Source organism: Syngnathus floridae, chromosome 14 (assembly GCF_059516105.1).
Source record: "Syngnathus floridae isolate MCC-2025c chromosome 14, RoL_Sflo_1.0, whole genome shotgun sequence".
Taxonomy (NCBI): domain Eukaryota; kingdom Metazoa; phylum Chordata; class Actinopteri; order Syngnathiformes; family Syngnathidae; genus Syngnathus; species Syngnathus floridae.
The window spans coordinates 10,057,122-10,072,798 of record NC_142426.1 but is presented as its reverse complement, the minus strand read 5'-3'; positions in this window follow the sequence as shown (position 1 = coordinate 10,072,798).

The window sequence follows — 15,677 nt, the reverse complement described above, 5'->3', positions numbered from 1 at the left end:
CAGTATTACAATCCAGTCCAATGTCAATCTTTCTGCCAAATGTTTTCAGAGTGCGAACAAAATACATCCCTTTTGAGATTATTTATTTTCTCTTTGATCCCATTATGCAGTAGATTGCAAATTAGCTAGGAAGTAAATCCACTTTATCACAGGTTACATTTCATGTAAAATAATCTACATTAGTGACCATTTGATCTCAAATTATTTTTTTAATTAATAAAAAATCGCTAATCCATATAATTGTGCCATTCTTGTATAATTCTGTCAATCGTTGATGCAGACATTCACAAAATGTTGGTCAAAAAAAACAATCATGAATGGTCATATTTTTCTATGAGCTTAAGTAAAAAAAACAGCTCCTCACTGACACACTAGTTTGGCTGTGAGGATTCTCCTGTCCACTTAAGGCTGTCATTTATACAGCTTCTCGCCAGATATCCACTCTGGGAGATACTCTAAAATGTCGCCATTCCTTGTTAAATCTGGTCATCTGTAGATTCTCTAGTCAACATATGCAGATTTCCTCTGCTGTAGTAAAGACTGTAGAGAGTGTAGTAAATCCAGCAGCCCAGGAAGGTGAACCATCATATTGGGCATGATGTTTTACAATACATCCCGCCACAATTATTATACACTTCTAAAAAGCTACCGTATGTAACCATATGTACCGTATTTTCCGCACTATAAGGTGCACCTTCAATGAATGGCCCATTTTAAAACTTTGTCCATATATAAGGCGCACTGGATTATAAGGCGCACCTTCAATGAATGGCCCATTTTAAAACTTTGTCCATTTATATGATGCATACATTTGGCCCGCGGGCTGGACTTTGGACACGCCTGCTATAGTGGCTCAATATTGGTCCATATATAAGGCGCACCTGATTATAAGGCGCACTGTCGGCTTTTGAGAAAATTGGAGGTTTTTAGGTGCGCCTTATAGTGCGGAAAATACGGTAGCTATATAGAGAGCTTGAGATAGAGAAAAAAAAACACACACCAGCATATTTATACTATTTTCACCTACAACTGGGAGGAGTAGCTTCAAACTCAAATGCTGGCGGCCGACAGTGAAAAACAAGGTTCAGGTTAAAAGCGTAGGGCTACCACTATTACATTCATCAAAATGGCACAGTGGGAAATTTTAGTACTGTATTTTCAAGACTTCAGGACAGTCGCTACTGTTTTCCTATGCTTTGAACCCTGTAGCTTTAAATGTGACTCATTTGATCAAAATTGTCTGCATGGGAAGAGCGATGCTCACAACAGGTATTGTTGAAGTTTGTCCTGACAGCAGGTAGATCCATTATAACCCACGGATTTCAAATGGCTGCACTGAATGCTGCGTGATCGTACTCAAGCCCATCTTTGAATTTGCCTCGTGATGTCGTTTAAGGCAAATACGTTTTTAAAAATCCATCTGTGTGACTTATTACTTTGCAAATAGCTGATTTTATAAAAAGCTAACTAAACTAAAAACCGAGTCATGAAAAGTCTAGCAGCTGACGGTACTGGACACATTTTTTCCCGTTCTATGCTGATTGATTGCTGTCTATTGGCTCAGCTTTGCCCCAACTCAGAAACGCGCATCGATGCAATGATGCGACTTCACACCAAAGGAGAAGATTATTCATCATTACTCCCCCCCTCTTCTCTTCCCTTCTTTTCAAATTTGGCACCTCAGGCAATCAACTCAATGCCCTCACCCACTCAACGCTCCTAGTCTGAAGTGTCCTGAAGAGTGTTGGACCTTATTTAACTCAACACTGATACAGACAAAATATAAGTTCCCATGGTTACATAGATTATGAAGTGAAGGACAAGAAGCACAGATATTGAGGAGGGAATCAAATCTCAAATGTCATTATTGAGTGCTTGAGAAAGAAAGCTCTCTGTTCTCCCCAGTCATAAGATGATGGACCTGAGTCTGCAAGTTGAACACTACATTGCTTCCATTTATCCACATGACTAGATAGAGCCTGTTCTCATGAGAATTTAATAGGATTTGGTATGAAATGCAATGCAGTGTACAGTTGTTAGTACAATATGGATACATAATACTCAACGGCTTGAAAAGCTTTATTAATTTATCGTAATCACTCTAATGACCTAGCGCAGCAATTCTTAAAGTGGGCGCAAAGGATAAAGTCGATTTTTCGGAGAAAGTCTGTCGGACAGAACTGTGAGTTTGTGTCACCATGAAAAAAGTCACTGATTTGAAATTTCAGGAGGACCTCGCTGCAATGAAGTTTTAAACTCTTTTTAAATTGAGATTATTTTTATCCGGGATATTTCAAAATTGGTCCTTGAATAATAAATAACCTTTTAGTAGTTCTGGACTTGGGAAGTACAAGTAAAGACATATTTCATGTGACTCATTCTTTCTCCCATCCATGTCACACTAAATGGGCTGACTGACCAGCCAGTAAGTAATGAGGTACCGTGTTCTCACGGAAAAAAAGGCTTCTTAAAAGCCTGGCTTTATCAGCACAGCTCAGAAGTCTTAGGGTGAACAACTAACGCGCAATACAAGGAAGGTGTGCGTCTTATCTTTGGCAGAGGTCAACTGGAGCGAGGAAAAATTCAGCGGGGGACATGACGGAGGGGGATTAACTCCAATCCTAATTAAGGACTGCCTGGAAATGACGTTCTCGCCAATCAATGAGGGAGGTCACAGTAATTCCTGTTGGGGGCAAAGCTGGACATAAAATGTAAATTGGTCACAAAGATACTTGCCAACCTCACACAGAGGAGAAATCTGGAGAGACTGTTGGCATGTTTTAATCATGCCTATAGTGTAATCTGATAACACACGACAGCCACTGCATTTACTCATACTGTATACATTAGTATTCAGCAAAGGGAGTTGCCAAAGGGAACTCTAGTCAACTATAAGAGCAAATATGCAGAGAATAAAACATGTTCTATCCGGCGGTAAATATTTGATTAACTACCCGATATGCATGAGATATGTAAAGTAGGATGTGACACATCTGCGATAACTGCCAGTTATGGAAAAGTCTTCAACATTGTATTGTAAGATACAGACAGTAAGTAGATTGGAAAGCAAACTGTAATCTTCCAAAAACAATCCTCCAACACAGTAATCTTCTTTGTTGTGCGGGTTATGTTCCAAATATTTACTTGATTATATGTTTTAAACTTTAAAACCTTAGAAGCCCAAATATACATATGCTGGTGAGGTTCGGCTATTATTTATAATATTAAATCTATTCATCTGTACATCCATTTTTGAACCACCTATCTTCACAAGATTTGGTGGATGAAATATTGATTTGATTGATTGATTCCACAATTGACAGTTGGATATGCATATCTAACCTAGCAACCTTAATCAATATTATATTGGTATTCTATTAAATTAGAGTTCATTTGAAAGGGTGTTTCATACACCTTCGTCCACTGTACGTTCAAATCAACCATTTAACTGGATTGTTCTTAGCTACAAACCAACCCTCAATGTTTTCTAATTAAATGATGCTGAGGGCATTACTTCTCTAATCTAAAGACCGATTGAATTTCAAGTTCGTATTTAAATCCTATAATTTGAGCGAGTAATTAACCCTAATGCTGAGTCTCATCTCAGATGTGTTGAACTTGAAACATGTTTAGTGAGGCATGACGAGGACAATCAATTATCATAGTCAGCTGCCCTAAAAAAATAATAAACCAATAGTTAGCTGCCCTAATAAATAAAAAAATAATAATAATAAATAAATAAATAAATAAATAAAAGGTGTTTGGACTATTTGTGTTGAACCCTGAGTTTTATTCTTTTTTCATTTGTGTTTTATAATATTAACTGTGCTCCTCTATATTTATTCCCTGTGTCATTTATCCAGTCCCAATCAATTTTTGACCTGTCTTCTGCAGTGTCCCCTTCATTGCTGTCCTTTTTTGTCATGTTGTTCTCTGCCTCATTCTTGTTGTCTTGCTGACCTTTACTCAGGTAAATAGTACACAGAGAGAAAACTTGTAGCGGCTAACTGAGGTGCCTCAGTAATGGTGGTCATTGCCCTGTTCACCTTATGTCTACTTCACCTGTCAGTGTCTCCTGTTTTTCCAGCTATTCCCTAAAGAACAGCTTTGGAAATTTCTATTTGTTTGGTATCCAGTCCGTCCTCCTGACAGGCCCTACTGAGTCTCTTGTGTTGGGCGTCCCAGTGGACACCCTGAATAGCCCCAATGATCCAACCGTGCTTGGTGTCCTTAGCGCTGACTACTTCCACTGAATGCATGACAATGGTGTTGAAAGGCATTGCAGTTACTTATCTTAAATGTGCAATTTATTTTGGAAAGGGAAATTTGCTTCTGACAACATACAGCATATGACAAATTAGTTGCTCTGACTACTTCTTCTATTTCTTCTTTTTTTGATGGTTGGCAAATTTGTTTGGTGAATTACGCCCACCTCCTAAAATAGAGTGTGTGTTTCAATGACTGGCGATTCATTTTTGAAAATTGTAGCATTTTGTTTTTATGGCCAGTACTTATCGTACTTTGAGTCAGTTATCAGTCTTCAAACTAGGAAGAAAAGTAGACTAAAATGTATACTGTAGTGGCATGTTGCAGTAGTAATTCAATGTAAAATCTTATCAAAGTCATTTTAGAATAATCTTGGTTTAGAATACTCATTGTTTGAACAATAAAAAAAAGTTCAGCCCCTGCAAAATAAGTTTATGCCATGAAAGAAAATATTCTACTGCCTCATCTGCTTAAAATTTGTTCTTTTGTTGTCTTCTGAGTTAATGAGAACATGACTCACAACTGATTCATAATGATAGTAAATTACAGCAGTTTACAAAGAAATCAGAAAAACCAAAGGTTAACATTTTCACATGTAACTGTGATCATGCTTCAGTAAACAGTTTTCATACTCCTTCAGTACTTTGGACTGGCTGCTTTTTTTTTTTCTTTTTTTTTTTATCAAGCTGTTTGGCTGGGTAACCAAGCATTTCATGAGCAACCAAATCATGACAAATGTTCATGTTTGGAGAACAATGGACCAAAAAATAAAGACTACAATGAAGACGTATGGCAGCACACACGCGTTTATCTGCCAGTTGAGAACTGTTAGTTAGGCGTTATTGGTAAAAAGTTACACTGATAAATTGCGTATTTTCTAGTTCATGATTGGAAGACGTCACAGGTATTTTTATCTATCTATCTATCTATCTATCTATCTATCTATCTATCTATCTATCTATCTATCTATCTATCTATCTATCTATCTATCTATCTATCTATCTATCTAAAGTTCTAATCCTGACACAGATTTATATTTATTAGATCTTTGAGTTCAACTCATTAAAAATTGGAGCATACAAATTAATATTCTTGTTCATTGTATAACAGCTTGCTACTTGCACGGTATTGCTTGATTTAAGTTTAGAATGAATTGCTTTAAAGCCAGTGTGAAAATGCAAGAATAATTACAGCCAAATGTAAGTTCCAAGACTGTTTGAGAAATGGGAAACCAGAATAATACTCATGCACTGAATTATCTGAGGGTCAAATGTTGACACAGAACCAGTGTTGGCCCAAAATGAATCATTATACAAATGACCCAAACTATGAGAACAGCGGAACATTGCCAAACTCATCAGCTTACAGAAAGGGGATTAGTATGCGGAATATTAAATGATGATGGAAAAACACAGACATTGAGAAAGATATCAGTTTTTATTTTGAAGAAAAAAAAATCACTGGCAAACTTCCCTATGCAAGCCTTGGACAGTTAATGTCCCCACACATAATTTCAGCAGACATTAGCACCTAAACATTTATGCCCAAATTTCAACAAGGCTTGAGGACGACACTTTCTCACACCACCGACTTTTAATGACTTTGTAATTTATTTTTAGCTCGAAGTTTGAACACGTTAACCAGATAGCTGCCATGGCTGCAGGCTGAGTATTTAACACAAAGCCCCCATATAATACCAATTTTGACAGGGAGAAAAAACAGTAATAATATGTGCTGTGGGGGGCAGTCACATAATTGATTAATTTAGCATAAAAATTCACTGAGAGTAGCTCAGTCTGCAAGGACTCACCCTCTGGCAAGAGAGGGTATGGACTTGGGATGTCAAGTTGTTGTTGAAGAGATTTTATTTACAGTATCTACTCTTGAAGTGCCCTTGAGCAAGGCAGCAATCCCCTACACACTCATCTTTCTTGCTTCCCTTGCTTGTGTATGGTCAAATTCTCTTTGGTGTAATAAACATGCCAATATGTAGAGCAAGGTGAAAATTGAATGTGCGCTGCGATTGGTTGGCAACCAGTCCAAGCTGCACCTTGCTCCTTGGCCAATATCAGCTAGGAAAGGCTCCAGTTCACCCACAATCCTAATAAGGACAATTACATAGAAGTCAAGGGGTATAGAAAATTGATTGCTTGGTGGATGAAAATTGAATTTTCCTTCAGGGATCAATACACATTGTAGGTTTGAAAGAGTCTGATTTTGTTCCGAGCGTGAGGTTTGCTTTAAAATAATTGTAAATGTGATTTTTGAGGATTACCAAATAATGGTGTAGTTAGACGTTCAGTTCAGTTGACAGTGCTCTGCAGACAGGGGTCACGGAAAACGAACGGAAAACTAAAGAGTCATGCGATAAGAAATTGAAATGAGCTGCATCACTGTCAAACTAAAAACCAAAAGTTATTACAAAACAGAGATTGCCATGATTGCTCTAAAAATGATGTCCTATTAGTTCTCATGTTCGACTAAGAATCACAAAAATGTTTTCATTATTGCAAATAAAGAGGAACTCAAAACAAGAGAAAATATATGCTGTGTATAGTTCCCAACAGTAAACAAGTAACTTTTTCAAATGTCTATTTTTACCGTAGCAAACTGTGGTGACGGCTTCCGCATAACGCAATCCTTTGCAAAGGCTGGCGCATGAATTGTCTGAGATAAGCAAAAGCATTGACAGGACTGTTTGGCAATGGCAAAACTAAACAGCGAATTAAGTTAAAATAAACAAAAAAGTAAACTAAATAGTTACTTGGCTGAATGAAGGTCAGACAAGCTATAGATTTATTTTATTTATTGATATTTACTTTTTTTTAAGATAAATATTTCCATTAATTCAGGGGAGTTCTGTGTTCTTAGGATTTCAGGAAACTAACGTGCATGTTGTTTCTACACTCATTATTGGGGTACTGTGGTTCACTGAGAAAACTAACTATCCATAAAAAAGTCATTAAGAAAGATGGCATTTAGATATCACGACACACAAGAAACATATTGCGCTTGCATCAGCAGATTTATTTATTGTGATGGCTCATTCATCAGCCGTTTGTCTCGCAGCAAAAAGCCCAACATTATTAATGTAGGCTATTAAAAAAAACATCAATGCATCTTATTTCTATATCTAGATTAATTGATAAAATAACATCTGTCGATTCGTAATTTTTGACTTTTTATTTGAAGGCATATTTTGGTAGAGCCATGTGTTCGGATTAGAAAAGGGCACAACTTCACACATGCGCGCGCACGCACACACACACGTGGTCTTTGTCATTGTACCGTATTTTCCGCACTATAAGGCGCACCTAAAAACCTCAAATTTTCTCAAAAGCCGACAGTGCGCCTTATAATCCGGTGCGCCTTATATATGGACCAATATGGATTCGTGGATGAGGCCTAATTTATTAAAGTAAGCTTTACGTGTTTATTTTGTGTGCTGTGTAATATTAACATTTGAGCAACATTGAGTTATTGATATATTGTTATTGTTTTCACTAGTTTGAGTGTTACTATATTGTGATTGCATTAATGTTTGAGCAAGGTTATTTATTCTAAGCGCCTTATAATCCGGTGCGCTTTATATTTGGACAAAGTTTTAAAATGGGTCATTCATTGAAGGTGCGCCTTATAATCCAGTGCGCCTTACAGTGCGGAAAATACGGTATGTCATTCGTAAATATGTTAACAGCGTAGGGAAATCCCTCTGAATCGTGGTAGAAATCAATTCATTGAGGAAATTACTCTTACTACCGTCTTTAACACTGCTCTCCCTGGAACTTTCCACTGCTGATCCCTTTCTCAAATGTGTTGTCACCTTATTGACTAGTTAGTGATCTTAAAGCCCCACACTACATAGTCCCTTCTTTATTTTGGTTTGGAACAAATTTCAAAGTATTACTTGAATTAACTTATTACATTTTAAAATGAGTGGGTTCATAGGTCATGTTCGACCTCAGGGCTTCTTTTCATGCTATTATCCATGCTTTACTCGGTCTAAACCATCGCAAAAGTACTTTCATTAGGCCACAATTTTATTGGTCATGGCCTAACACATTTGATCACAAGCCAACCACAGTTTTAATCAAATTTGTGCTCGGATGATTATATATATAAAATATTTCCTCATGCCCACCTAGCAACAAATATCATGGTCAGTCTTTTTCAGTCTGAAGAAACAATTACACCAAAGAGAAACAAATCCAGCCAATGCAAAGCCAACTGCTCCGTACTGTTTTACTACTTGGGTCCTTGCAAAGGGGCCGTTTTATTTTAAAGTGTGGCTATCTTGCTAATGAGTCTAAAAGTGAATACCGACTTCCCGGGAATGAGCACCATTGTGTAAGCTGTGATTTGAAATTCAGACCTGCCAGACTGCAAATAAATCATATCAAGACAAACTAGATGACAGACACCCAGCTGTCACACAGTAATGACTGTTTAAAAATATAAACATGTCTTGCTTGGTAATGTATGACGTCCTCTCCAAACGCCTCTCTTTTTTTCTCTTGCCACTGCTTTTTTTTTTTTGCTTGTGAAAGGAAGCTGGCGGTAGTCAAGTCGGTTATTTATATTGTGCCAATTCACAACAGTTATATCAAAGCACTTTCTATATTTAGCAGGTCCAAGAAAAACAACCTATCAAACCCCACATGAGCAAGCATTTAATAGTGCTGAAAATACAATATTACTATGTTGATTTGTTTATCAATATTTTTTGGGAGACCTAAATAATATTTTATAGTGCGGAAAACACGGTATGTTAAAAAAAATCCTAAATTTCTGGAAATATAAAAATAACAATAACAGGATACCTGCGTTAGATCATGTCTCCATTATTACAGAACATTTTTTGTTGATTAGGTTCATAACTCCTGTTGACTGTGTCTTGGATTTTGGATTTGAAGACTAGGGCTTAGTGCAATCTAGTTAAAGCATTTTTTTTCACAGCAACCTTGCAGGTTGAGGGACTTGCTGTAAATGGATAGCCAGCCACACTCTTGTCTAACACAGAGTGGGTGGATGTTCGCTTGTGGGTAGGTCGCCTTCAGGTCATGTATCCACTCGGCGGACAACATACTGTATTTCTATAGGCACAAACAAACAAGTGCCCAATGCTCTGCAGCAGTCGTTTAGTTGGAAAAAATAGTCGTCATTATACCACACGTCGATATAAAGCTGTGCACACTATTTTGCAATAAATGTGGAAATAAATAATAAATGTAAAGGCTGGTACAGAAATAATAAATGTAATGCATGCAAGTAATTAGCAGGTTTATTCTTAAAAAGGTAAATGCTCTTGGAACTTCTTCAAACATTAGACGATCAAAAATCACACCTCATGAGTTCAACCTCTAAAGCCCCAAAGCTTGTAATCACAGCTAGCTGCGGGGATGAATGGCTTTGATTGCACAGGTCAAGAGGAAATTGTGTCCACCTCCTATTATTGACTGGAAGCTATTTGAACTTGCTCAGTTTCTGCTATACCTTAATATGTCATTGTCTTCACCATGACCTTTTGATCTTTGCTGTGTGATTTCCTGTTGACAAAATTGTCCCTCACCCTCCCATGAGAAGGTGTCTGCATTCCTGTAATAACCAGTGACCTTGGGTCGCGTGAGCTGAGAGATGACGGTAGTCAAAATGTACAAATGAAGGGAACCGCGCCTGCAGCCAGGATAGGAATATTTCGATATATCAGTCTCCAGCACCCAATAGATGGAGGTAAAATGTTCTGCACACTGCCTCCCCCTCAGAGCAGGGACAGATAGATTCTCTATCACTATTCATCACAACCTTGTGTGGGTTGCCTCACTTTTTCTTGTTTTCCGTTTCAACTTGATGTAATCATTTTCTTTATTTTGCTGTGAGGATTGTGTTGTCCATCATCTAACTTCTTGGCTGAAAGATTTCATCTACAACACCCACTAACGAAGTGCTGGGGATGGAAGGAACAATTTAGACCCCAGGGAGTTCACACAGTGTTATTGTGGTTAAAATGTGATTCGTGTTGCAAAGTAAATATAATTGTTGACCGTATCTGTGGGTGTGGCTAAATCCATAGATTCATAGACCTTACTTCAAACGCTGAATCATGCAACGATATTGCTCCGACATTGGATGTGGAAAATTGGACGATATTTTTATTGCAGACACGGATCTCCCCACACTAGCCCAAATATATACAGGTACTCTACCAATTCTCTGAATACAAAAACGTATTGCCTGAATGAGGACAAGAATATAAAGGATGGATGGATTTTCCGAACAGAATATTAAAAGCACAACCGCTAGACATAGTGATGACTGACATGATCTGATGTTAGGACAGCATAATAAATCATTTGACCCAGCTTCTACAGCTCAAAGTATTACAAATGGCCTCACAAAAATTCTTAGTCATTTCAGCGCTTTGGGGTAAAGTTAGTTCAAGTTAGAACAAATGCCTCTTTGAATTGTCAGTGTGATTTAAACCTGGGGAGAACTTGGCTGTGCTTGTCATCTGGATGTTTTTTTTTTCTTATGTTCTTAATGAGAATGTCTGAAAGTGAGCAAGAAATAAGGAGGGAGGGATGAAAATTGGGCAGGGATAAGCAAGAGTGCATTCTTGCATGTTTGCAGGCTCACCAGCTGCTATCACTAAATATGGCTGCACAGTTAGCTTGGCACAATGCATGCTGTCGCAGAAACAAGACCAGAATAACAAGCTCCTGCAACCCCAACACCTACGGAGTGAGAATGATCACACTTCTGCTTTCTTCTGAAGCTTAAATATACAGGATATGATTTTATTGTATCATGGGCTTTTCCTTTTTTAATGGAAGTTCAATTTCACAAGTCATATTTTAGATGGCCCAATTATAGCCTCTGTATTTTCAATTCAATATTATTTCATTATGTGATTTGGCTTGAAATTTAATTTAACTGGTGCCGGTTCATGGACATGTTCTGCTGATGGAAAAAATCGTTGGAAAAATACAATACGTAATGCATCAGTGCAAACAATACGACCTTTACTTGAAATCTTAAATTTCAACTACCCAAAACTCAATCGGAGGAAAAACCAAAACGCATTTATAATGTATTTTTTTCATAATATCTGGGTTCTTGTAGACAATCCTGAAAAAAATACTGATCAACCTTTAATGGAATATAACTCAAATGTACCTTCAAATGCTAGCTTCAAAATAACTGAACAGTGATGGTACATTAGCATGTTTGATGGTAGAATAGAGATGCTGCCAGGGCCAGCGCAAACCAGATTACCACCCCTCAACAATATTAGTCGACCCACTTGCCTGGACACTGTTTACATTTTGTTTGAAAATGACTCAGTGCGGACCCTTTGCAATGAATGGCATAAACAAAGTAATTGCCTAGGGCATGGCTGGACGCAGCAGTGGTTGAGTATGCAACGAAGAGGCATGGGAGAGAATGGGATGTTCTGACAATGTGCCAAAGAGCAACTAGAGCTTAAGCTCTGAAAGACACCAGGCCTGTGACAAAATAGGATCACAGCAATTGCAAATGTCAAGGACCCAAACACAGTAAAAAAACGAATAGTGGTCTACCATAGGCAAGTTTTGTTAGTCGTATATTGTGTGAATTGCTTAGCAAATGTATTAAATTATTTATCTATTTATTTTCAACAACGTCCCTAATTAAACCAAACTGACACTTATTTAATTCTAAAATATAATCCTTATTGGTATCCGTGAAAAGGCATACATTTTATGGGTTAGATGTTTGTCTCCTCAGAAAACTGAAGAAAGAAAAAGTTCAGTTTGAAATTATTCCTGTTAAAGTTGAGCGCTCCGTGAAGATAACGGTCCGCATGAAAGCACTTTGTGATTCTGGATAGTCCCTGAGACGATGAAGTGTAGTCGCCTAATGAATTATGCACTGTACATCCATGGGCACTTAATTTATCCATCCCAGGGTTGAAGGTAGGTTGATATTGCATAATCAGTTAGTCACCATTAGTCATAATATAGCAGAAAATAACCGATTTAGTATTATATTAGCTGGACAAAAACTCGCCTGAATGCATACTGTCAGAATTTTTCAGCCATTGTCTTGATATTCACCTGCAGTCACCCATTTCGTCGGTGTCATAAGTCATGGTCACTCATAACGCCACCTCCAATGTGTCTGGCAGAGTTATTGATTTTTTTTGCCAAGGCCTTCTGATCCCCTGTGAATTTGCCCTGATGTGGAAATGGCCTAACAGGTGCTAACACCCTGGTTCGAATGTGTGCTTTAAAAGCATCTGAGACTCCACGGGCACGTGCATTACAACACGGGCTGGAATGCGGCATTATCGAAATCTGAATGTTGACTGAAACATCCTGCTGGCAGAGTATGTAAAACCCTCTGAGCAGCACTACGGAATTCGCAAATGGCACAATAAGAGATTAAACACATGGGAGACATTTCCTGGTGGTTCATTCATACTGACTTACTGACTATAGATCTGTAGACTGAGATCCAATTCATGAATGCCTTCCTTTAATTAGCAGTGTTGTGATAGCTGAGGAGGATCTGTTACGCTCCACTGAGCATGAAATATTGTTATGGAGCGGCAGTACAAAAGAATGTGTGCTCAGAAATAAACAGGCCAACCCACCAAGCTCATCCCTCAAAATGTTACATCGCTTTACATTCCGAATCGCAGGCTAAATAATTGTAGTTGAGTCTGAGCCATATGATTAGCATACAGCCTTAAAGCTGAAGTGCAGCATTCCAGTTGATAAGTACGTTGTAAAATGGCAATCTGAGAGCTTATAGCTCGCAGCTTTTTGTATGCGGATTTTAGCATATGATGAGGGACTGTGCGGAGCACTCTTGAGAAAAGTATTTAACCTTTAACCACTTCCCTTAAAGTCACACTGTTCCAGATAAGGGCAGGAGAAAAACAAGTGATGGTTAACATTCTGAGAAGCAATGCTGCCATCACCAGGCGATGATGAGCCAAACATGGTCAAATGCTGATGGACCTTCATGATTTGTGCACAATTATCGTTCCCTGGAATTTACTGTTTTATTTCTTTGTTGTTGTGATGACTGCAATGTCTTTTCACTGAACGTGAATTGAAATACAGTGTAACCTACAGTAATTATCCTCTTGTAGATTTAGTTCATTACAGACATGGGGGCAGACACACACACACGATGAAGAGCATTTATTATTGTACTGTGACTTACGGTATATGTAACCAATTTGAAAGTGAAAAAAAAGTTAAGAAGAGATTCTTCCATATGAATTTTTAGAAAAATAATTGCTTGACTGAACTCAATTTCTTTATTCTACAAAGCATACAAAGAGCAAAAGAAAACTACTTCACAACTAATTTGTGAAGGAAACTGTTGTTATTGTATTATGGAATACCCCTAAGTGGCATTATACCAGAAGGACCTCATTAAACTTTTAAGGTGTTGTTTTGCTGTTACTACATTGTTGTTGTTAAAAATGCATTCAATGCCGTACACAGACTAGCTTTTCGCCACAAAACATAAAATTACTTTTATACATAATTTATTTGCCATATAGTGTGATGAAAAAGTATTTGCCCTTCCAGATTTCAGACTTTTGTTGCAAATTTATCATTGTAAATACGAAAAGCACTTTCGACATAATCGACAAAATATCCAAACCTTTCTGGCCGTGTGTTTAAAAATTAATGGTCGGTTGTGAAATTGATCAATTTGCATCACTGTGGGGAAATCACTCTTCTTAGCAGAATTATTTTAGCATTGGTGCATTTGTGAGGCCCGTTTCCCTAAACAAGTGCTTTGTGTAGTAATTTTCATGGTGGGGCAAGTCTAGTTTACTGTGTTTGGGAATTTGGCAGAACGTGCTGCGCCTCGCTGGGCATTTCAGCAGACCAAGAGCATTAAGTATTAAACGCTCCCAGCGTGCCTCACAATTTGGTGACAGAAAGTAGACTATAGACAAAAGACCAGCTAAAAGTTGGTCTATTTTGCGGCGCAGATAGTAAAACATGATTTTGGTATACTTCACCGAGATGCAGTAAGACACATTTTGAGCAAATGTATGCGGTGGATGTCATTGTACTCCTTAATAAGTACTTTCTATGTTTTAAATATTTTCAAAACAAAGAAATCAATCAATCAAAAAAAAAATTAATGTGACAACAGTGTGCCCCAATTCCTTGGAACTATTATAAGAATCAATTAATTGAAGGAATTATTAAACAACACACAAAGAGATCTTGCACTTCCTATAGTATGCACACAAGCATTTTCCATTTTGACTATTGACTTTACATCTCAGCTAACTCTTGGCTCCGGCTTACTATTGTTCAAACAATGAGAAGGATATTTTCCTCGTTATCTATTATTCCCCAAATGTTGAACTATCTCTTTTAAACAGACGCAGAATTGGCCTCACATCATTTTCATTTAATATAATATATGCATTTATTCTACTGCAAAAAGATGAAGAAAGCTTGAAATTTGATTCTGAAGCCTTTTCATATCACTTCTGCTACTGTTGAACTTTAAGAAAATTCTTAGCATATCACACCAGGATTAAACACTTTGAAGATTCCCTTCCATTCAAAGTAGCGTATTGAACAATTTGTAATTTCACTGCTTTGTGCTAATGTTTGGCCTGATGGATTGTACTTTCCCACTAAATTTATCACGTTTATTTGTTGGGGAGCTCTGGCGCTATTTGATTGGGAAATTATACAGTGAATTTATCAACCATAACAAATAGAGTTGATAAGGTTCTTATTAATGATTTCATAAAAGTGTGAATGTCTTGACTTTACTAACACTTTCATAAAGTTACAAAGACATTTGCTGGTGAATGTGTGGAAATGTTCGCATTTTGCATACAAATTGAACATATAAAATTCAAAAACTCTGAAGTCTTGGATTAATGCAAGCGTCTCGATGGACTTCTGGATCCAGCATGCTGACGTAGTCTGCTCTTGAGTGGCGTGGGTTGTTTTTAAAAACAAATATTTTCCTGCAGATGGTCCATCACTATTTGTGCAAGGGTTAGGGTTAAATTTGTTTGGGAATTCAAGTACAAAAATATTGACCAATCACATATTTTTGTGCACCAATATTTGACTGATCAAGGGGCAGGAAATAGATTTTAGAACCTGCTGCAGTTTTTCACATCCCATGTGTTCCTGAAGCACAGTGCATCAATAGCACATGGCTAATGAAGCGCACCAGAGTTTCACGGATTATGTTTCTGCGAAAATGATTCCATAAATTGATAGTTTTGTAATGTAAGGCAGTATTCCTAACAATGTCACAATGAAACACAAATAACCAGAATAAAAGTGGTTTCGACCAGTAAAGAATCCTGAAGGCACATGATAAACCTACCGTATTTTCCACACTATAAGGCGCACCGGATTATAAGG